The sequence below is a fragment of the Lactuca saligna genome, chromosome 2, assembly GCF_052625555.1.
Source record: "Lactuca saligna cultivar CGN05327 chromosome 2, ASM5262555v1, whole genome shotgun sequence".
Classification (NCBI taxonomy): domain Eukaryota; kingdom Viridiplantae; phylum Streptophyta; class Magnoliopsida; order Asterales; family Asteraceae; genus Lactuca; species Lactuca saligna.
Genome location: NC_136418.1, coordinates 190098074 through 190124190, shown reverse-complemented (window position 1 = coordinate 190124190; position 26117 = coordinate 190098074). Strand labels below are relative to the sequence as shown.

The 26117-nt window shown below is 34.9% G+C and overlaps 1 long non-coding RNA gene across 1 annotated transcript; it reads right to left on the bottom strand.

Annotated features, from left to right (window-relative positions):
• Positions 1 to 23688: 23688 nt before the first annotated feature.
• On the bottom strand, positions 23689 to 25053 carry LOC145029459 (uncharacterized). Its single transcript, XR_013676554.1, has 3 exons — positions 24736 to 25053; positions 24195 to 24635; positions 23689 to 23794 (listed from the first exon to the last, which is right to left on the bottom strand). It is a non-coding gene; the product is annotated as an uncharacterized LOC145029459 (long non-coding RNA).
• Between the last annotated feature and the right edge of the window lie 1064 nt (positions 25054 to 26117).

The window sequence follows — 26117 nt, the reverse complement described above, 5'->3', positions numbered from 1 at the left end:
AGGAATGGCTGATGAAAGAGCATTGTTGGAGGAAATTCCGAGATTTGCAGTCGAGTATGAATTCACATGGTTAATCTCTTGCTATTTATCATCAATATCACAAGCTTTGATGACTTCCATTGTTTCAGTAAGAGTGATGCGATTCAGATCCTTGGTCTTCTTAATAACAACTACATTCATGTCCCATGACTTTGGAAGAGCATTCAACATCTTTTTGTTTATCTCATACTTAGTTAAGAAGATCCCAACTATATTAATTTCGGTAGTGAGAGTTGTGAATTGCTGCAGCTGTGCCTCCAGGGTTTCTCTGGGAATGTAGTTGAACATATTGAACCTTTGATGCAGCATATCGTGGCGGCTATCCTTCATATCTTCATTTCCTTCATATACCTCAATCAAGGCCTCCCACGAGGTTTTAGCTGAAGTATACTCTCTAAAACCTTGAGCTATATCTGGAGATAAAGTCATGGTCAGAATGGCCAATGCCCTTTCTTGTTCCTCAACTTTCTCAAAGTCTTAATTTGTATAGTTCTCAATTGCTTTTTCAGTTAGTTGTCCAGCAACAGTGGTGGTAATTCGGGCAGGACCCTTAATGATGCTTCTCCATACCTTGAAGTCTTTCACTTTAATATACTTCTCAATCCTGTATTTCCACTCTTAAAAAACCATCAGCAGACAAAAGTCTTGGAATGGGTGTAGTTGTGCCCATGATAGAATCCAGCTCATGATGATGTGTTTGGCTTTGAGAATCCATTGATTATTAAGTTTTAAGGAAAATATTTAAAACAAAATTGTCAAAATTCAATATCCGGTCAAAGATCGAATTTACGGTCAATGATGGGTTTGCGGCCGTAAACTCAGTTTATGGTCTAGAGTTTACGGTCTGAGTGTTTACGACTGAAGCTTAGTTTACGGTTATTGAAGATACACAGATTACAGTTCTTGAATGTTCTTGAGTTTACGGTTGTAAGCTTGTGGCAGTAAACTCCCAGAAGTTTCACAAAAACATGATTTGAAGACGATTCAATCCCTTTTAAAAGCAAAAGTGCCAAACCCAATCTCGAACAGTGAAGAACACAAGTTTAAACGGCCAAAAACTTGATTGTAAGATGCTTTAACACCGGTTTTCGCTCTAATACCAATTGTAATGTCCTAAAACAGATCTTTACCAATGATCAAGCAATTAGACAATCAAATAGAATAAGAATCGGAGTAGAAAAAAATTGAAACAAGCTTTGCACATGCCTTTATTGCTTAAAATGTCTGGTACAACTTGTTCCTATAGCCGTGAACTTTCTGTGGTATCAACAACCAATTAAGACCTAGACAACCTCTATTTATAGGAGACAATGACCGCAAACAGGACATGGGCCGGAAACAGGGCTTACAACCGTAAACTAGTTTACGGCTGTAAACTCACCACGAACCGTGAACCCTACTTTGACCTATTATTACACCAAAAATACTCAAAAGAACTATTACAACTGAAAGCCTAGACCAAACCATTAATTGATCCCTTTAGAATGACAGGGTTGTCACATTATCCCCTCGTTAAAGGGAATTTCGTCCCAAAATTAAGACTATAGAGATACACTTGGACTAAGGAAAAAGATGTGGATATTTTTGTTTCATTTGATCCTCCCGCTCCCAAGTGAATTCAGGTCCCGCTTTGGATTCCAACAAACCTTCACTATCGGGATACAACTTTGTTTGGTTCTCTTGACTTCCTTATCTAGGATTTCTACTGATTCTTCAACGAAGTTGAGGCTCTCATTTATCTCAATTTCATCGAGTGGGATAACAAGAGTCTCGTTGGATAAGCACTCCTTTAAGTTACACACGTGAAATGTAGGATGTATGTTACTGAGTTATAGAGGTAGTTTGAATTTGTAAGCTACTGGACCGATTCTAGCAAGAATTTCAAACGGTCTGATGTACCTTGGATTTAGTTTTCCACGCTTTCTGAAGCGTATCATGCCCTTACAGGGTGAGACCTTCAACATGACGCGATCACCAACCTGTAATTCCAAGGGTTTTCTTCGCTTGTCCGCGTAGCTTTTCTGTCTGTCTCTAGAAGCTTTAATTCATTCTCAGATTTGTACTATCTTTTTAGTAGTTTCTCGAATAGTCTCTGGACCAGTGAGAGTGTTTTCCGGAACATGACCTCTAGCCAGTTGTGTGTCACCTACTTCAACCCAGCACAGAGGTGATGTGCACTTGCAACCATAGAGGGCTTCAAATGGAGCAACCTTAATGCTAGTATGGTAATTGTCGTGGTAAGAGAACTCGACTAGTGGCAAATGGATATCCCATGCTTTACCAAAGTCGATCACACATGCTATCAGCATGTCTTCTAACATTTGAATCGTTCTCTCACTCTGGCCATCGGTTTGAGAATGGTAGGTTGTACTCATGTCTAGCCTAGTTCCCAGAGATTTCTACAGTGATTGCCAGAATCGTGAGGTGAATCTACTATCTTGGTCAGAGATAATTGATATTCATACACCGTGCAGTATAACTATCTCTCTGATGTATGTTTTAGTTAACTTTTCCATCTTGTCTGTAACCTTTATTGGTAAGAAGTGCGCAAATTTGGTTAACATGTTGACGATTACCCAAATGGTATCATGACCACTCAATGTCTTGGGTAACTTAGTAATGAAATCCATTGTAATCCGCTCCTCCTTCCATTATGGTATTTCTGGTTGCTGCAGTATACCCAAAGGCTTTTGATATTCTACCTTGACTTTGGCACAAGTGAGACACTTGCCCACATAGGTAGCAATCTCATCTTTCATGTTAGGCCACCAATAAAGTTTCTTAAGGTCCAGATACATCTTTTCTGAACCTGGGTGAATGGAGTATCGTGTCTTGTGTGATTTATTCATGACAACCTCTATGTAACCACCATACTTTGGTGTCTACATCCGGTTCATGAGATATCCGGCTCCATCACCTTTGATTTCTAAGTTCTTGTCCATTCCTCTCAAAGACTCACCTGCCACATTCTCGGGTTTTAAGGCCTCAAGTTGAGCCTCTTTGATCTGTGTGCACAGGTGTGAATGGATAGTCATGGTCAACGACTTTACTCAACCTCTTGAGTATTCTTTTCTGTTAAGGGAATCAACTACTACATTGGCTTTACCGGTATGATAATGAATTTTTTATTCATAATCATTTATTAGCTCCACCCAACATTGTTGTCTCATGTTCAACTCTTTCTGGTCGAAGATATGCTAAAGACTTTTATGGTCTGTGAATATTGAGCATTTTGTGCCATACAAGTAATGTATCCAGATCTTCAGAGAAAATATCATTGCTCCTAGTTCAAGGTCGTCAGTTGTATAGTTGACCTCATGTGTCTTAAGTTGTCTTGAGGCATAGGATATGACCTTTCCTTGTTGCATAAGAATACAACCTAGCCCTTGGTTAGACGAATCACGGTATACTACGAAGTCTTCTGTCCCTTCTGGTAGAGACAAAATAGGTGCGCTACACAGGGCTCGCTTTAGCGTTTGGAACGTTGTTACTTGTTTCTCTCGCCATCTAAAAGTTACACCCTTCTGAGTCAGAGTGGTAAGAGTTTTGCAACTCGGGAGAAATTTTGAATGAATCTGCAATAGTAGCCAGCAAGCCCTAAGAATTGGTGGATTTCTGTAGGCGGTGTGGGTGCTAACCAGTTCTCGATTGCCTTTATTTTGGAAGGGTCCACGTGTATTCCCTCTTCACTGACCACGTGGCCTAAGAAATCTAATTTCCTAATCCAAAATTCGCACTTTGAGAACTTCGCATATAGCTTCTCTGCTCTCAATGTTTGTAAGACTTTTCAGAGATGTTGACTATGCTCCTCCTTACTTCGTGAGTCTGTAAGGGTATCATCTATGAAGACTATTCCAAATTTGTCCAAGAATGGACGACACACCTTGTTCATCAAGTCCAGTAACACCGCGGGTTCATTGGTTAATTCGAAAGGCATTAATACAAACTCGTAGTGACCATAACGAGTTCGGAAGGATGTTTTGGGAACATCTTCCTCTAAAACTTGTAACTGGTGATACCTGGATCTTAATTCAATATTTGAAAACTAGGTTGCTCCTTGAAGTTGGTCTAACAAGTTGTCTATCCGCGGTAGATGGTATCAGTTCTTAACGGTCAGTTTGTTTAGCTCGCGATAGTCTACGCACATATGGAAAGATCCATCCTTCTTCTTCACGAACAAGATCGGTGCTCCCTAGGGTGATAATCTTGGTATAATGAAACCTTTTCAAAGAATTTCGTTCGGCTGGCTGGATAGTTCCTGCATTTCTGTTGGTGCAAGACGATAAGGTGATTTGGCTACGGGGGTAGCTCCAGGGATTAAGTCGATTCTGAATTCGACTTGTCTTTCTGGTGGGAATCCTGGAAGATCATCGGGGGGAATTTCGGGGAAATTACAGACTTCAGGAATGCTCTCGAAGTCCTTCACTTGTTGTTTCATGTCTACCACATGAGCTAGAAAAAGCATAGTACTCCTTGCAAAGATACTTTTGTGCCTTGATACAGCAAATGATCTGGAGGTTTTTACCGGGTTTGTCACCGTAGATGATAAGAGCTTTGTTACTCGGCAAGTTTAGGAGAATGGAATTCTCATAACATAGGATGTCGGCACAATTAGGACTTAACTAATCCATCCCAATAATGATGTCGAAAATTTCATGGAGACCGGCATAAGGTCGATTGGAAAGGAAAAGTTAATTAGGGTAAGGGTACATCCTATGTATATATTGTTAGTGCACTCGGTTTTCCCGTTGGCCAATTCTACATTGAATGTATCTTTTATCGGTTGGGAATTTTGTTTAAGTAGGTGTTTGAATTTATGGCTCGCAAAGTTTTTCTCAGCACCACTATCAAATAGAATGCATGTGTATGAATTGTTGAGAAGAAACGTACCCATGACAACAATAGGATATGTAATGGCTTCCTCATGACCAATAGCCAGTATTCTTCCCACACCACCAGCATTCCTCGTCTTTGGACAATCCCTTTTGAAGTGTCCAGTTTCACTGCACTCATAACATGCCCGACTTACTCCAACGCCAGGAACTTGAGTGATTGGTTTTGCATGTGACCTATAGAAATGGGTAGTATGCCTATTTCTATTGCAGTTCTTGCAGTGCATTTCACGAAAATTTAATGTGTGATGGAAATTACACTTGTTGCACTTCGGCAGATTCCCAACATATTGCTTTCCTGGGGTAGGGGTAACTGGAACAACAATAGCGTGAACGGCCACTATCTGTTGTTTCTTGGGTGGGTTCTTGGGAAGATTGACCCTTCCTTTTTTCCAAGACTTTTTCTTGTTGTTCTTATTGTTGTTGTTTGTTTTGGGTTGTTCTGGAACGACAATCATGAAGCCTTGATGAACTCCATGATCTACTAATGATTGTGCCAGTTGTTTGGCACTATCAAATGTAACAGGATTTGAAGCTAACACACTCCCTTGGATCTAAGGTAATAGTCCCCAGATATACCTTTTGATTAGGATCGCTAGATCACTGAATCTGTTGGTGTAAGTTACTATTTTGAACCTGTCATGGTAAGGCCTTGAAGCTCTTGTTCGATATTTTATACTTCACCCCTCGGGCAGTACTCTTGCATCATCATCGATTTCATATTTTCCCAACTTATTGAATTAGCCACTATAAGAGTTAGTGACTTTACATGGCCATTCCACCATGTGAGAGCTCGGTTAGAAAAGGTGCAAGCAGTAAATTTCACTTTGCTCCCTTCAGGGCATGAGCATATCTCAAAGATTGTTTCGGTTTTCTCTATCCGTTAAGTTAGAGTCGTGACTCCCCCAGACCCATTAAAGGTTCTAGGTTTTCTATTTGTGAATTCCTTATAAGAACACTCTCGTGGGTGTCCATGACTTTCACCATGATTGGAGGGATGAGCACCACTCCCAGATCCACTGGCATCGACAGTATTTATGTGTAACATGGCGGCTACCACAACTACAGTGACCGCTGCCTGAAACATAGTATCGTCAAATTGTGGAGATGGCGGCAGAGGTGGAGGCGGTGGCGACTTGCATTGACATTAATTCGCCTTGGGTTTCTTCTTGGAGGCATCTTTTTCTTTAAGCTTTAAAAGATGAAAATGTAGTAAGACATCAATAGTGATTATAAATCGATGTCTTTGAACTAATTACACTAGTTCAGCATGTAATCTGAAAGAAGTTTATATAGAAGTCTACCATAAGGAATAACTTGTAAAGCGATAATGTGAAATTGAATAGTGGATTCTCAAAGGAAATAAGATGCTTGTCAACTTCATTGGTATATTAGATTTATAGAGTTCGGAAAATTTGACCTTCAAGTAGGTCTACAATATACCAACTTAACGGAAAACTTGACAACATATTGACCTATCAAAAAATGAATTTTCAATGTCGTACTATAAACATGAAAACATCACTAGTGTATATACGTAGAATTATTCTATATCCAAAAGAGTGAGTAGAGTATACTCTACTCGTGAGGAGTGTTGTTTGGTTTCCTACTAGTTTTAGCTCTGGATTTAGCCCACTGACGTTCTGTTTCAAACATGCGCCTTTCCAATGATACTTAGCGTTCCCGAAGTTCTCTAACTTCAGCTTGGGTTGAAGCCAGTTCCCTTTGCAGGGCCTCGCGGTGTGGTTTCTGGTTAAATCTTGATCTTCGCTCAAGTGGCAGAGGCGAACAGTGTTGACTACCGTGGTAGCACCAACCTCCACAACTCAGTGGATGAATGCCCTTGCTTGCTCATCGTTACGAGTAACTTAACGTACTATCACATGGAGGGCTCTGTCTGCTGAGCCTCCCTCATCAATATTGTAGAAGCTTCGGTCTCCATTGTAAGGACGGTGCTGACCCTGCTCATGACTCCACCTATCTAAGCTCACTGCCCACTAAGGTGTTGGCCCATGGAAATTATGTCGAGGATTGGGATTTTGGGCAACTTGAGATGGATCATAGACTTATGGCTCTGAGTAAGAGTCTTCCTGAACATCCTCCTCATCCTCTTCCTCAAAGTCTTCTTCTTCTATTAGAGCTACAGGGTTGTCCTCTAGTTCCTCTTCGATCCAACCTCTGTTTCCTTGATTAGGAAAGTAGAGGTCTCCCGGCATATGAAATCCAGCCATGATATCTACGCGAGAATAGGGGTGTAAGAGGCATCTAATAGACTTATTAAAGGCAAGAAAACAATTTCAAGTTTCCATATAAGAAACTTATAGGTAATAATTAGTGTATTATGCATGGTATGACCCATACTGGGTCCCCCTATAACTACATAGTGTATATTAATTATATATAACTCAAGTTGAATAGACCTTCGAATAAATGATCCTACTATATATCTACATCCAAACAAGGTAAAGGAAGTAAAGCTAAACCACACATTTTATGTCTATAAAACCTTAATTATATATAACTGTAATGTATGCACTTAGTACTTATAGATCTACCTGCAATGGTCCTTTGTTTTCACATAGTTGGTTCTTAGTATTATAGTGCCTAAAATACTCCTATAGTATTTTAACATTATGTTCTGTTTTAGAGTTCTTTTGTATGAGTAGAGATGCTAAGTTTTCGACTTGTTGCAACACTACCATAACTCCCAAACACATGTTGGTCGCATCTCAAATAAATATAGTTGATCAGGCTATATTTATCCCATATATGATTACATAATTGTCCAGGTTTAACCGCAGTGTCCAAGACCCAAATACTTTTATCTAGTTATGGTTGTGATGTTGTTCTTGTATGCATGAGTGTTAGTATAGTTCTTATAAAATACTTATATTTTAAAAGTATACTTGTAGTCAGAGCTCTTTAGCCCCAATGTATTTATAGTTATATATCTTTTATGAATTGATATACTGAGTTCACTGTAAACAATGTTCTAATACCAATCTGTCACACCCCCAAACCTAAATGGCGGAAACTTTCGGGGTGGATGACTTCATGTTAAGTATCACAACACATGCATCATAGTAATCAAAGTACAACCATTGCATTAATAATGTATAAGTTTTACATAGTGTTCAAGTCATTGTATATGACATCAAAATTAGATATAGCAGAAGACAAAAGACGCAACTTTATACTACTCTGTCTTCTCAAACTCCAGAGAATGTACCTGTCTGCTGGTTCCCTGAAAATACAGGTATTTTGAAAAAGAGATTATCAACATTTAAGTTGGTGAGTTCATAAGTATTTACGTTTAGAAGTTTGTTATTTGTTCCTTGAAATAGTGAGTATGTTTACTATTCCGGAAAATCTAATATTTTCTAAAATAACTGAAAGTAGTTTTAATATCATAAAACCGTTATGTGTAAGTGTTGTAGTACTATGAAATAGTGTAACATAGTTTTAGTTCACAATAAAACTATAAAAAGAACGTTTTATGTATCATTATGTTTTCCTTTGTTGTAAACTAGTATGTTGTGTTTGTACTCTTTGAAAATCCAGTAATAGTGAGAGTGCCTGGCTCCACCAGTTGTAATTGTAAGTTGTAGTGTAATACTGTAATTCGTATTATTGTAAAACCAGTACGTTGTATTCACACTCCTTTGTTTAATTATTCATACACTAATCATATTGTAAATATCTTTTTGAGAGTTATTATAACCATACTATGACCGAGAAGGAGTGATACTGTGATACCACACTTTGTAGACGTTAGAACTGTAACGACATTTGGCACCCCCATACATACCAATCTAACTGTAGCGAACAGTTTGGGTGAGGGATTGTCAATCCCGTATATATCTATGCACACTTGTCTCGCTCTCTGTTGGGAGATTCTGGTTATAATTATCAGGACTTTAATATTATTGCCTAAATGAATAAGCGACTGAACATTGTCTCACAAAAACCATATTGATGCTTACGTGTATAATAATGATGAACAGTCATTCTGAAATAATGAACTTGTAACACCGTAAATTTTCAAACAATTTTAAAAAAGAAAAACCACATAATTCTCATATCACGTTTCACGAAAATTTATTTACAAAACACAACTCTATATTTTTTTAATAACAATAATCCAGGATCCTCAAATCATAACTCCTTCTCTAGTGTGTACAAGCGAGCCGGTGCCTTCCCGCAATTTTGAGAAAACCTGAAATACATAACACATAACACGGTAAGCACGAAGCTTAGTAAGTTCCCCAAAATACCACACAAACAACTCAGCAACCACTCGAGGCTATATCACTATAAGACCTTCCGGTCAATGTGTCTCAGTGGGACCCTCCATTCCCATGGTTTGTTGGATCTTCTGGTCCGGTCTGTAAAGCTCTGCATAACATAAATCACATAGACATAATGCATAGCATACAACATAAAGCAGGATAAGGTAATACTCAATGTACACACATAAGACCCTCCGGTCACACATAAGTACCACTCTAGGTAAAGTAGAGTGAGAAGACTTACCTCAGACGATGAACAGCCCCTATAACGCTGCTGCTATGCACCGGCCTCTAACTCTGAGCCAAAACCACAATTAACCCATTTAGAAACTAAGTCCATAAGTCCCCAAAACCGTGTGAAAGGAATCCATAAGCGTTCTTGGTCATTTTGGTGCTCCTCCTTCTCCTCCTAAGTCATCTTGTTGCTCCCGGTGTTTGTGACTCCATTAGAGGTGCAACATTTGAGGCACTAAGCTTTCCAGAGTCAAGATCAAGAGGAATTGAGATTGTTATTGCTACATAACAATCTAGGTAAAATCTAAACCCTAATTCATATTTTAATTCAATTATTGTATGATAGATCTAGGGTTTATGAGCTTTGGATGATTATTGCATTTTCATTAGACAAACTAGATCCAAAGCTTTAGGTTTGGCATGTACACCATATTATTGATGTTTTGCTCAAAACCCTTCAGTTTTTGTGGGATATCAAGCACAATAGTTGATACTTTCAAGATTATAAGAAGATTCAAGGGATTTTCGCTTGATGATCAAAAAGATTGAGAGGTTTCGCATGTTCTTGAGAGGAGAGAGGAGTTTTAGTTGATGTTCTTGCGAGAAAAGGTGAAGATTTCAGCTGAATTGTGTAAGAAATGAGAAGTGTTTTCTGGAAACACACACACACACACACACACACACATATATATATATATATATATATATATATATATATATATATGAGTTTTCGGCCGAGAACACAAAACTAGGAAAGGAGGTTCTCAGTTAGGAACTCTACCCGAGAAGCCTCGTTTACGGTCAGAAGAGATAAGGTTGTGAGGTTTTCGGTCGTGAACACTATGTCGGCTTCACATGTTTTTGGCCGAGAACTAGCTTTCGTTCCGAAATGGGTTTGCGGTGCGAAGTGGTTTGCGGTCCGAGGAGATGGACAGTCTGAGGGTTTCAGTCTAGGCGAGAATCCTTGGTTTCTTGGGTGTTTTAACCTCCAAACTTTACAACACTATAACACAAGGTTTATGCATATAAAATCATTAATTTAACTTTATTAAATTAACAAACCAATAAATTTGACTTTTATTTGATATTTTTAACTTTTGTTGACTTTTACAGAATGAAAATGACGGGTTGTCACAAAAATGATGCCAAGATGAAATAGATTCAGATCCACAAGCTCTTCTTTGCTCCATGCTCCTTAGACTTAAAGCCTTCTTCACAAACACCACTTTCCAAGCTTCTTAACACCCAAAGATTGAGTAAAATCTCGATTAGGGTTTTCTGAGATCAAGGGGGACGGTAAGGGAGGCTGGTGGAGGCTAATGACCCTTTAAATATGGTGTAGAACCCTGGAAATCAGGGTTTCATTTTCCAACTCCTACTCATCGGGTCAGGGTCCTCCGACTCGTCGATTAGGTCCAATAATCCACGCGGGCTAACCTGCCTCTACACGATGAGTTGGGGCAACCAACTCGCCGAGTAGGTCCGTGGACATGTATATAAGGCTTTAAAACTTATACCTGGGAGTTAGGGTGTTACACTAGGGTTTTATCATTCCAGTTAATCAGTTAATAGAATACGTAATTGTTCTTGTTAACTGGTAAAAAGTAACAAGTATCAGATTGGTTCTATATGTGGGATTTAACTCTGGTATAAAACTTAAAAATCATATTTTTACGCTTCCGAGCTTATGAGAAGTATTGGGTATTGCTGGAAATTTTACACAGAACTTATTGCAAATTTTCTAATTTAATTAAGAGTTTGTTTAATTGAACAGTAATGAGTTAGGGTCAATTCAAAGAGCTTGTTTTGATTATCTCATTTAGGTAAAAGAGATTATACTAGAGCTTGTTAGTTTTTCTTAGTACCAACTTAGATAAAACGCATTTTGAATAACCAGATCTGAACTAGTTGCATGATTAGAAGAGTCGTAACAGAGCTAAAAGCCTAAAATCGTTTTTATTATTGATTTCCATTTAGCTTATTTTCACTGTAACTTTAGTTTTTTTTTAGTTAATTCAAAATCCCCCTTTTATATTTTCTGTTTCTTAACTAGAATGTGCCTAATGCAAAAAGGCATTGACCGTTAGGCTGTGTCCATGAGGATTCGATCCTGCTTTCCTGTGCTATATTTTTAGTGCAACCATAAGTGAAAATTTTATTTATTTAAATCGGGTGCAACTACCGGTCTAACATTTCCTGAAACATCATGTAACAGAAATCTGCACTTCCTTAAGAAAGTCAAAAGATATTGATTTATAGAAGTCCAGTTGATTTATAGGTACATGTCAAAGCTAGTGGGAGCATAATTGTTATGCTAGTATTACATGTTAACAATACTGCTGGTAGAAAACAATGTATCTATTTTTGAAAGTTGCAAAGTTTGGAAAATGTTTCACTATAGTGGACTTAAGGGAGATGGCGCTAATACTTCATTTTGAGTCTAAAGGTTTCGATCCTATGGTTTAATAGAACTTAGTTAAAGAAATATATGAATATCATGTTGAAATGTTTTAACATAGGAGACTCCATATATAGAAATATTATAGCAATGAATTGAACATGTATTAAATCCTTGTATAGGACATAATGAGTCAAGTATCATATGTTTCGGATATAGGATCGATTACATATGTTATAATATCCTATTATTCTATTGTTTGGAAAGGACCACAGTGACACGTTTTGGATTGCTCTGATTATTGGTGAGAATTGATGGTCCCTTTTTCTGTACATCATATACCATCCAACTTGTTGAAGATGTTCACATATTACCCTTGCGACGGGTTGTTGTAAGTTACAAGGTAAATTTATGAACAATTTCAACAAGTTAAATGATATATGGTGTAGAAAAAAAGAGACTAAATATGAAGAAAAAAAATCAAAAGTTATTTTAAAAATCGATATTTACGTGAGAACTTGAAAACTTTTTTTTTCGACCAAAACTTTTCAAAACCAAACACCACTAGGCCATCGTCTAAGCCAAAAAGTGATTTTTTTTTTGTAATGTACATATATGATCATTTATAGTTTTCATCGTTTTTTTGGGTTTCGGTTTTGTTTAATATTTTAGAAGTCAAAAAACCGATAAAACCGAACCGAATAAATTGATAACCAATTAAACCGGTGAAGAAAACCACTACGAGCTTTCTAGAACTTTTGTATATATGCATATTATAAAAAATCAATTTTTTTGTTATTATGATGTGATTTTAGACGATAGGCTACAGGCCGTGTGGTGATGGTGGTTTTGAAAAATTTTGGTCGGAATGTTTTTTATCAAGTTCAAATATTGGTTCTCAAAAAAACATGTGATTTTGTTCACATTTAGTCCAAAAAAAAAAAATACATCATATATCATTTAATTTGTTGAAAACTTTTCGCATCTTTATCCTTATAACTTACAACAGCTGTCAAAAAATTATACATTAAAGTTTCAACACATTCGATGGTGATTTTAATCTATTGGATTTATTTTTATGGCTATGATTAAAACATTGATGATGATCCATAGGAATAGAATTGAACGAATCATAAATATATATTAGTTTTCCTGCATTAGTTACCATCAATTATGCTTGGGAAAACACCAACACAAGAAGCACACGTTATCACACCTTCACTTGAAGCTTCCATAACTAGAGTCACCCTTTTTCTCTATTTCTTTACGGGTACCATTCTCTCTCATAATATTAATGAAAAGAATAGAAATCATAATTTCCATCACCTCCGACCACTTACACCTCCAACTGATGCTGCCTCCGACGCTTCTACGGTTCTACCCTCAACACCGACGATACCTCCTTCACCGAATTTTGTTTCCGTCAAGCCATGTGCTCTTTCATCACGGTTTTTGATTTAATTTTTCTGTCTTTTGATTTTCTATTTGCATGTACACCATCATCATACCACAAGGATCTCTCTCTCTCTCTCTCTCTCTCTCTCTCTCTCTCTCTCTCTCTCTCTCTCTCTCTCTCTTGTGTGTGTGTGCCTTTTGTGTTTAACATTGTGTGTATATGCTTACAGGTTTCATTACAAGCTTTAGAGTGTCGTTCTATAATAACCTCAATTTCAAAACACAAAGCCCTCTCTCTACCCTCTTTTTGTGTATGTTTGTTTGTGTTTTAACTACGTGTGTATGTCTCCAGGTTTCGAAATGTGAAGTGCATCATTTTTTTAACCAAATGTAACATCTGAATGATATATTTTTGCTTCTTTAATCAAGAATGCTGATGCTAGGTGTGTATTTTGTAAAAGACTGTGATTGCTTTTTATTATTTTTATTTATATGGTTTTGTTATGGACATTGTGATTTTGTCATGGTTGAAATTATGAGACTTTTTATGGGTAATGATATGGTTTAAAAATATTTATGCTTTTACTTTTGGAATATCAAACTTATTGTTTAGTGAAATTATTGAAAAAGTAAAAAATGAAAGAGATGTAATCTCATAACAATGAAAAAGAATTAATGACAATAATTTTTTTAGGGGGAGAGACTATATATTTGTCGGATAACTTTTATAATATAAAAATATATTATATAATATGTTTAAATATATTATTTACAAGTGAAAATTATGGGTGGTATAATATACACTTAGGTCTTTTGATTAGTCTCTATAACTTTTGATTCTCTAACGAAAGATAAAGATACACGAAAGATAAAGAGTTGTTACCTTTTGAATTGTCTTTACTTGCCGAGGGGTTATCTCTTTGATCATCTGAAAGTAACATTTTCTAAGATAAATAATAGTACATTTCACCCCTCTATGTATTTAGCATGGAAACGAAAAGAGTAACATATCATTTTCGACGAAATTATGTCTTTTGTTTTTTGTTTTTTTTTTCTCTGACTTTGTGTCTCTATGAATACATAAGGTTCAAGGTTGAATGACATTTGTATATTTAATTTTGACTATTCTGTATTCTATATGGATGATAAGATGCTACTAACTACTTTATAAACTAATGAAAAAATAATAATTATACTATTATGACAATATAATTCTTTTTTACATAAATTATATAAGAAGGGATCAAGGTAGTTATCGACATTCTATGACATAACTTGTGTATTACATATTATAATACAATATCAAAAACATATAGTAAAGTTACAAAAGTAGGAAAGTATAATATGAAAATTACGTAATAATAGATGGATTAAAATGAAGAAGTGATATCGATAGGTTATTTTTCTGAATTTCGAAAGTTTGTTGCAGAAGTATCAAAGCTAACACATGACTCTTTAGTGTGCGAAAGACTAAAAATTTATTTTTATAGTTTTACAACAATCTTATATTATTTATAAGAAAAACTTTTTCAGAAATTAGTTCTTTTTTGTTGGTTTTATAGGTATTTTGAAAGAATTCGTTGTTTTTTAGAGTGTGTGGTTGTATGACTTTTTAGATTAAAACACTTCAAAGTTAAACTTATACGCATTAATATTCATTTAAAGAAGATTGAGTTTTTATGATTGATAATAAGAAGAGTTGAATGAAATTAGTGGATTAATATTCATTTAAAGAAGATTGAGTTTTTATGATTGATAATAAGAAGAGTTGAATGAAATTAGTGGTTCCTTTCTTGAGTTTGAATATTGAAGTCATGTTGTGGATATAAAAGTTCAAGGTCTTGGACATAATTATACTTAAAGTTGTTTTAAAACAAATTAAAATAATGAAATATGAATATATTCTTCATTTATGTAAGAATATTTAATTTTTTACTCTCTTATATAATATCTATTAAATATGATATATTTATTTAAATATAAATAGTTTCTTTTTCTTGAAAGCATCTTGTCTCAACCAATATGGTATAGGAAGAGTGATATATTTTAATGAATTTATATTGGGTATTAAATTTTATCATTAATATTATCATTATTTAATTACTTAGTTTTATAAAGACAAACACATATTTTACAATATTTTTAAACTAAATATTTTGGTACAAAACCTTGTTTACTTAAAAGACGAATTTACACTAAGGAACACTAAAAAAACCAATCATCTTCGCAGAAAGAAATTACTCATGAAATTTAACGATTTGATGTCGGTTGAAAGGAAACTGATTGTCGTTGGAAATCTAATTGTTAAAATGAAACTAATTGTGATGGAAAACTTAATTGTTAGAACGTAATTTCTAAAATGAAACTAATCATCGAAATAAATTATACCGCATCGCCAAATTAATTGTCAATATAAAACTAAATGACGTTATAACAAAATCAAAAGTTCATTACTCGCCTTAATCATCATAGGGGCTTGATTTGTAATATGATTACACTCCCAAAGAAGATACAACAAAAGTGATGCATGTGTTTTGGGATTGATTTTATATTTTTTTGAGGACCACTTATGTATCATATTGTACTATCTGTAGAGCAAAAATAAATGGTGTTTATTCAATAAAAGTGTGGGACATTAAAAGGACATGTATTAAATCTAAGGCTTCGTTGAACATATGTTTGTCGCTCTCAAAGAAGGTACGACAGAAAACTATGCATGTGTTTTGGGATTGCTAACTTATAACTTATATTTAATTTATTTTAAAAATATTTATTAGTTTATAAAATGATTAAAATGATAGAGGTAAAGGGTAAACTTGTATGTGTCGGCGTCATGAAAAAAATGAGGACACAATCCATATAACCTTTTTACTACTAAAAAATAAGTAAAATAATAAATTTGTTTTTAAAATAATAAATACATTTAAAGTTATAAACAATTTTAAATAAATAAGAAGGAAATATCCTATAAAGAAAATTGTAATAATTAAGAGGTAAGATATTTTAAATAAATTAGAAGGAAACATGATATAATCAACATTTTTAAATTGTAAATTGTGTTATTTAAAGTGTTAAATCTTTTAAATTTAAAACAAAATTTTGATTATTAAAAGGTGGCATCTTAGTTCTTGATATATAACAAACTGTACTACGTCAAAAATAAATATTTATAAAATATTTGGATATTTATACCTTGTATTATTTGTTGATATAGTTATCTCAATAGGGACTATTGAACCAATTTGGAACAAGATATGTCATGTTCATATATCTTATAATAGAGTTACAGTCATCTCCATAATTTCAGCTTTTCAGGGGCTGAAGCTAGGCAATGAGTTTTTTTTAATTGATACGGCCTCAACCTGATTTTGGGCTAGGCTATTGATACTTTTAAATGTGGGGGCAATTGTACTAATATCTCTGGTTTAATTGTGGGCTGGAAAATGCTTGGGCATAGCTATACACATTCCAATTTTGCATATGCAACAAATTGTTTCGAGAGTTTTTTTGGGAAAATATTTATATAAACTACAACAAACGGGGAAACTCGTTTCGGCCGGAGTCGGCTATTTTGTTGAAGCTAGCTTTGATGTTGTTACTTGTAATCCTCTTGATCCTTTAGGCTAGATCTTGTAAAATCGTTTTATAGGATCTATACGTGGGAATGAAGGGATGGAATAAATTGTTATATATATATATATATATATATATATATATATATATATATATATATATATATATATATATATATATATATATATATATATATATATATATATATGTTAATGATAACAGTTGGAGTTGTAGGTTTGAGTTATACAAATCCCTGTGTATTCACCAGGTTTTCCAACCTGAACCACTTAGTTTATTATATCACAGATGGCTATATGAAACATACATTCTGCTGAGAGATTCAAGGAGTATTAGGCCACTAGTTTAATTACAATAAGGCTTGTACTATTTGTTAGAAATGGGGTATAGAAAACTTGGAAATTCTGAGAATTGTGGCTTTCACTTTCAGATTAAAGTATTTGAGTGGTACTCCTAATCTTTAATCGGATAAGACTCATAATTGAGAGAAAACAGAAGAGAGAATGTTTTGATGTTATGAAGAAGAAGTGTACCAACCACAGATTCGGATATGATCATATAACAAAAAAAAACTTCATGTCTTAAAACTGTCACATGATAGTTTTATGTCCTAAAACTGTCCACAAACGGTCATAAACAACCTTAAATCCGGGTCTAGAATATGGATCACAAAACTGGGTACATTTATCAAAAATCCGGATTTCTGACGCAATTTTAATATAGTAACATTTATCACAAAACTGGTCTAGAATATCGATCCCAGTCAGGGGCTCTGCCCCTTCGACCCCGTCAGGGGCTGCCGCCCCTTCGACCCCGCTCCCAGGGGCGCTGCCCCCGAACACCCGTCGGTTTAGGGGCTTCTCCCCTAAATAGCAGTATACTTTCAACAAAGACAATATTAAACAAATGTGCACTCCACATCATACCGATTTGTTCAATAATTGTCAAAGTGACACTGATCAACATATTAAGCGCATTACACTTAAATAACATTAGTGATATAAAATCACCAACAATATTTTGGTATGCTTATGTTTCTATATTGACGATGACATTCTAATTATTTAATATAAATAAAATATATTTCTTTTGAAATGCTTTGGTAATACATCTATCATATTCTTGGGAACAAATTCTGTAATATTATTTTTAAAAATGGATACTCTGATTTTAAATAAGCATAAACAAATTGATCTTTTCTGGCCGTGAAAATAGGATGTCACATATCATGATAATTTCATGCATCCAATTAATCATGATATCAAGTTTTCAAAAAAATCACATTTAAGGTTCAAATATAAAATCCGGTTTTATATTTTGATGCAGTTCAATTTACTTGAAAATTAAACAACACAAGCATGCATTTAACATAAATGAGCATTGATCTAATTAACACTTTTGGGAGCCAACACAATAGTGTTAAGTCCTTCCCGAGGGACAAAGGGATGAACTATAACAACTTGTTCTTCATGTGATCTTCAAGCTCTCACTTGCAATGACAACCAACTTTGTGGCAATTTTATATAGATTTTATAAAAGTTATATACTTCTATAAAATATTTATAAAAGTTATGAACTTTTAAAAATCGTGGGTCTCCATGGTTCTTCAAGAAATGGTCTTCATCTTCATCGTGTTACATATTTTTATAAAATAAATCTAGTCTAAAACTAATTTATTACATAACAATAACAAGAATAAAACTAGCTACTTTTATAACATACTTTATTAATAAAAGAATATTGGAAACCATTTTAATAAATCATACAACAATAACAACAACAAAAAGGTCCATGGCTTGTTGATGCACTCTAAAATACATATAAATATAAAACAACCTTTGTTTTTTTTAAGATAACTTTAAGTGACAAAAATGCATGTGAGTTTTTTCCTAACAAAATAACAATTAAGAAGTTGTCAAAGAAAATATGTATGAACTTATTTTTATACAAAAAAAGTTATCTATATTCTCCAAAAATCATAAAACCTAACCAAAATTGCAAGGTGGCTCTGATATCAATTGTTGGTTTTTTATTCAAAAATAGTTTCAAAAACATAAAATTTAGCAACTAAAGACTTGATAATTTGAATAACATAAAACAAGTTTATAACCCACCAAATATCTTCTTGCATTGTTTGGAAAGAAATCAACAATCAAAGAAGAAAAAGAACATAAAAACCTTTAAGTCTTTGAATCCTCAAGGGGAGGTTAGGAAGTTGATGGATAATGGATGAACCTTTGAGACACCAACAATAATTCAACTTGATTTAAAATGCTAGTCTTGTAAAACTCTTAATCTTTAAGTTCATAACCAAAGTATGAACTTAAAGAGAGAAAAATACAAGTGTTCTTTCAAGTGTAAAAGCACAATCAAGAGAGAATGAATATGCCAAGCATACTCACGGTTTTAGCATGTAAAAAAGGTTGAAAATGAAATCCTTTCATGCAATCTCTTAAAGCTAAAACAATACAAATGAGTCTTTAACCAATTAAGCACTCATGTCATAAAAGGAACTTGTCCCCCATGCCATTAAGAACTAGCCATGCTTTTGATTAAACAAATCAAAATGCCATGCTTCTTTTATTCTTTCTTATAAAGATATAAAAGAAAACAAAAGCTTATAAATCTTGTAAACTTCTTTTAGAAAATATAAACTTTGGCTTTTGGCTAAAAGACAAAAGTCTCTCTAGTCCAACATAATCAATGATAGCTTATTTTATTTCCTTATTTTTATTAGTTTATTATAGATTTTTTGATCTTTTTATCATTAATGCACTTTATTTTATTTATTTTTCTTTAGTATGGATCGTATCGGGTGCTTGTTATGTTGCATAAGATATTTTGTAGGTTTTTCGGTGCTTGTTGCGGTTGCGGGTTGATTGGAGACGAGCTTAGTGGGCTCCCGAGGCATTATTGGGCTTGGCGGAATCAAAGAGGAAGAATTGGGCTTTGAAAGTTATTGGCTTGGATTATTTGGGCTTATGAAGATGGATCATAAATTTCTAATTTTAGGCTTGGAGCATCCATTTGGTGGCTAAATGATGATTGGTGCATTTCAAATTACATGGACAAGGAGGGGGGACCAAAGGAATCTTTGGTAGTGGAAAGGTGGAGTGGCTTGGTGGACCAATAGCATTACAACAACATTTGCGCGGGTGGAATTTTCGTCGTGCGGGTACCCGTGCAACTGCCCAGTTTGGGCATTTTGGTCATTTGGCTTGCCATAACCCTTGGGGATCAGATCTCGAAGCTCATTCACGATTTTCCACCATTGGAGACCTGCAAGAGGCGATTTTGGGAGATAGAAATCATTTCCTTTCATCTTTCCAAATTTTAGGTAGTTTCTTTATGCAATTAGATTATTGTTCTTGTTACTTTGTTGCCATGGGTGGCTAATACTCTTATTTGGTTGACTTTGGCTAAAAACCAATGAATATTTGTGGGTTTTGAAGGATTTATGTTGATTATCAATTTATTCCATGTTTATGATTCTAGTTTGCAATTCTTATGCTTATTTGATACTTTGATCATGAGCTTAGTATTTGATTGAGCAATGGTTGATTTATTTCATTGATTTTGCATTGGATCATTGAATTTATCTATAACAAAGGCTTTATGATGGTAGAAATCATCTCTAGCTTATGAATCATATCTCCTTATGGATGTGTAAGCATTTGACATCCTTTAGGAATTGGAGATTCCTTCATTCTTAAGGCTAGTTGATTTCTTGGGATTAATTGCTTCAATTGACCCTTGATCTTAATTAAGAAGGTGTGTTGTGGGCTTCCCCAACCTCCATACTACCTATGAGGAATCTTGGCATATCATGCTTAATGATTGCTATAACCAATTTGGGATGAAGGATAAGCTTTGTATTAGATCCTAATGATAAACACACAAATATCCATTGTGTTGAATTGCCTTAGTTAACCAATTATTCCCAACCTTTGAGCATCTCATCAACTTGCTTAATTGCAAGGTTTTTAGTTATTCAAGTATTTTAGTTTTCAAGTAATCAAACACCCCCCACCCCTTTTATTTTAATTGTAGTTAGTTTAATTTCACTAGTTCTATTGAATTGCATTGGTGATTGAATACAACCATTTTCCCGAGGATCGATACCCCTTTTTACCATTATATTACGTTTATTTAGCAATCAAATGGTGTAATTTGCTTGGTGGGCTTGACATCCCAACCAATCAACATAACTTAATAAATCATATCATATGATACATTATGTTACTTACTAATGAAAAATTATTATTTCCAATAAATAAATAATTTTCAATTAATTATAAGAGTTTATGAAATATTTATTAAAATCAATTTATAATAAATAATCAATTATACCAAGTTGTTGTTAGTGTGACCCATTAGTATCATATGTTAATTAGCAGTATCTGTCACACATGGTTCCAGGTATGAAATTTTTTTGATTGTGCATGATGTATCTTTGAGGGCCACGACGTGGTGAATCTGCACCACGACGTGGCGAAGAGTTTTGGGTCGCAAGGGTTTAATGAACCACCACGACGTGGTGATTTTTCCACGACATGGATATTGGGGAAAACCCTAAAGTTAAGAATTGAACCCTATTTAAAGATCCTTAACCCCTCATAGCCTCCCTCCCATCAGCCTCCATCTCTCTAACTCGTCCCTTGTTAACCCTAGATCCCTTGTGTGAGCTTTTGGCCTTAAAGAGTGTGTTTTTGGTGCTTGTGAAGAAAGATGGTGGTGGAAGATCACTTGGGGAGTTCAAAGCAAAGAAAATCCAGGAGTTTTCCATCCTCTAGCATCTCAAAGAGGTATAAAGTCTTCACCTTGTTGAGTTAATGGATAGATCTATGGATTTTGCCCACTTTTCTCTATGTTTTGTTGCCTTAGATGGGGGAACTTCATAAAGTTTACAGCTTTATGAATTTCCAAGCCATTTTGAGCATTTAGCTCTTGGGATCTAGCTTAGAATCGAGTTTTGAGACCATGCATGGAATATTGGTCTTTTTGCCCTATTTTGACCTAATAAGAGTTTAAGTCATGCATTGGACTTGCATGGCTGAAAAGCACCAATTTTTATGGTGTGTTTGATGTTAAAGACTCTTTCAAATATTTTGGTTAAGAAACCTCTTAGATTGGATGGTTATTGCTTAAGCCATAAAGTGTTTTGGATCTTAAAGATGAGATCTAAGAACTTTAGAGGGTTCTATTGGATAAAGTTGGAAATAAGCTGCGGGAAATGTCGTTACCACGATGTGGTAAGGCCACCACGAAGTGATGGCGAGGCAGACCACGATTGTTTTGTCGTATTCGTCACCACGACGTGGTACAAGGGTACCACGATGTGGCGGTCAACTAAATTGACTTTCCTTGACCTTTTGATCGTCTGAATTAGTTTGACCCATAAGGGGTATTTTAGATATTCTGGATTATACTTGAGAATTTTTGTTTGATGGTTAGGAGTCGGTTAGAGCTGAGTTTCGAAGTCGGTACCTCGTCAGCTATTATTCGGATTGGGAGGTGAGTCTTCTCATTATATTAATGGGTCAAAGGCACCAATGCCCGCCCACTACTTGACGTGTGGAATGTTAGTTGTCTATGTATTTGCTTGTCGGAAAGACCTCAGGGGTAGCCCGTGGCACTTTTATGAAAGACCATGAGGGTAGCCCATAGCATGGAAGACCATAGGGGTAGCACATGGCTCTTGGATATCAGACCATAGTGGTAGCCCATGGCATTCTAGGGAAAGATCATGGGGGTAGCCCATGGCAATCATATGTATGTGGTGTGGTATTTTGTAATTGTATATTATATGGCATTTGGGGAACTCACTAAGCATTTGCTTACAGTTTGTATTGTGGTTTCAGGTACTTTTAGTACTAAGGGGAAGGGCCCCACTTTATGGCGCAACATTCACTCTCCACTATATTCTACACTTACTGATATTGTTACTCTGATAATTGGACATGTTTATTATGTTATGGATTTTGGAAACAATTTATGACCGTAGTTTCCTATTTAAAAATGAAAAAATTTATTTAGTTTTGGGCTGTTACAATATCTTTTTAATATAACGCTTGAGCATGCAAGATCTTTCAATGCATGTATGTTGGGCGAGGCTCGTTTGTATGCTGGGGAGGCCCGTTGGGTGAGACCCTTTCTATGTGAGTGGGGCCCATTCTATGTGTTGGGAGAGGACCGTTTGTATGGTGGTCGAGGCCCATAAGGTGAGGCCCGTTTGTATGTGGGGCCAGACCCATATGGATATGGGATATTTTAAGGAACTCCAGTTCTAAAGGGAAGAGTTCGACATGATCGTATTGCACACCCCGACAATTTATTTCACACTGTCTTTTTTCTGATTTATCACTGTTGTTTTAAGAATGCTTTATACGCTCTGATTATCGTTTGATCCTAATGACTGGATGTTTGGTTTTTGGTTAATTAAAAACAAAAATTTTACTTAATATTTTAGAACGTTACATTTATGATGAAGACTATGATAAGGAAGACAAAGGTCCACCGCTCTAGATCCACAATTATATCATCCCAAAATGTTATATCCTCCATGATATCCTAATTCAAGAAACTTACACAACTTCACACTCATCCGTCCATTGTCCACAATATCATTGCAACTCTCAGTTCAAATTTGGTTCCTAAACGGTTTACCTAACTATGTAGGTTTAGATTTAGTTCAAACTAGAGAAGGACCCCGCTTTGTAGGGTTGGATACGCCAAGAAAATAGACACAATTGCCTTGGTTAATATAAAATCACAAATTATGAGTTCTCATCATTCTCCCCTATTATTCTCAAACCGTATATGACTACATACCCCCCCCCCCCCAACCTATTGAGAATAAAACATAAGTAGAGAAAGTCTTGGCGGTGGTTTGTGGTGGTGCCGCCTCTTTAGCTACCAGATGAGAGGTATGGAGAAGCATATGTTAATCGTTTTCCCTGAAACAACGAACCAATAGCAAAGTTAAATTAAATATCAAGATGGGAACAAAATAATTTTACTTAAAACTACAAACATAATACATGCCTTTAACTGTAACAGACATTCTATGAAACATTATAGAAGTCTAACTATTATAACCATCAATTAGTTGACCTAAAAAAACCTCTTAGAATGAAATCATAATACCATTCAACCATAAGCAAGTTTTTAGTAATATTTTCTATGAAATCATATACAAACTTATAAAAAAACTATTTTCATGTTTTTTTAAGCAAAGTCTTCATAATACTTAATTAGAAAAAATGAAAATAAGATGCCAAGAGGTACAAAATGAAAACATAAAACTATGATGCCAACATATAGAAACAAATTAGACAAAAATAAAGAGGAAGCTACCTTGATATCAGTTGGTGGCTGCCACCGCCTTGTTCACTCTTTCATCTATTTTTGCCACGTCATATGCTTTCTCACCCGCTCTTCTTGCCTCATAATATTCAAAAATCCCATTTTCACTTATTAGATTAAGAACAACTTAATAGAAAAGGTTAATGAAGTAATTAGTAATTAGTAATTACCTGAATTGCATTAAGAAGTTCGGAATGATAAACAACAACAGGTGAAACAGGATAAGTGGCACTTTGTGAGGTTGGAACATCAAGAACACCATTTTGCCAATGTCCAGATTGAGTCTCTCCATTTTTGAAAGTGTACATTCCAAGTCCCTGTCTTCTTCCATATTGCCATGAAACTTCATATCTATAACCATTTGCAAAACTGTAAACACCAAAACCATGCATCTTGTCTGCAAGATATTCTCCAACATATGTATCTCCATTCCTATAAAACATCAGGTCTTACATTCATTGTATTTATATATTATTAAAGATTAAACAAACAATATTGATGTGTATAGATAAAAGAAAGTAAGGATTTTTACCTGGAATGGTAATGGCCAAGACCATGTTTAACACCCCATTTGAACAAACCTATGAAGCCAATATGCATGGGAGGACTTCAAGGAATTGCAGGAATTAAAGCTTGTTGATACTGCAACTTCTGCTTAACTTCTATATATATGGTAAATTTCTTCCGACCTGCAATCAGCAAAAGACAATACTAGTAAGCCATAATATCAAACAAAACAGGGAAACCCATTTGAAGCCGAGAACAAAGAGGAGGTAAGAAGAAGAGTTTCAACATATCTGTCTGGATGTGTAACAGGGGCCATGGATAGCTGAAATGAAACACAAATATAAAAATACATGAGCATCATGATTGACAACAACAGGGGGAAGAAGACCACAATAACATCAACATGTTAACGAATATTCAATCAACCCTAAGAACAATTGCATCTACAACAGAGAAGGATTCGGACATTCCTTTTCCTTCGTCACCGCTAATCGCACATGAAAACAAATGTTTTCATAATCTAATACTTCGTTATATATATATATATATATATATATATATATATATATATATATATATATATATATATATATATATATGTGACGTTTTTTTTCAAAATCAAAGACTTTATTTAGGGTGAATAAATTAGTAAAAGGCATCTTAAAAATAGTAAATCACACCATCTAATTCATGTAAATTTGTTTCGTCTACGTGAAAGGTGATTCGTGGAACATTAACTATATTTTAGTCTTAGACACTTTATAGTTTTAATTCTAGACCTCCTTTGTGGTATTCTACACACCTTATATATCCGGTAGGTTGCACGCTAAATAAAAAATAACATCTTATATGTCTATTAATACACCTTTGTAATTGTTGACAACAACATGTTTTTCACTTTCAATCTAGTACAAGAGGATGGTACAAATTTGTCAATAGATCAGACTCAAATGTTAATCACTAAGGCGATAATTGCATTAGCATGTCGTATTCAAAGCTTTGCATTATCTACGTTCAAGAAGCCATTAATTCGATGGCTTGATGAGGATGCACACAAATTATCAGGAGGAACTTGGTAGCTTGGATTGACAATTTTTTTTCATGAAATTTGCATTAAAGTCAAAATATTTAGCTGGCAACCTGATAAAAACAATTACTATAAACCAATGGTTACACGACCCTTATTCAGCTTCCCAAAACTCCTTTTAATCTTCCAAAAAATCAACCGACTCTCCTTAAACCTGCAATCAGGAAACATCAATGAACTTAATGGAATTGCAACCACAGAAAGGTACCTGCCAAGTAAATTGAAACCCAATGTGGATCATGTGATGCTATGAGGACCAGAAGCATTCAATCAGTTCAACAACACTTATGCTAAGGGTTTAGGGTTTGTAGTGAAATTGG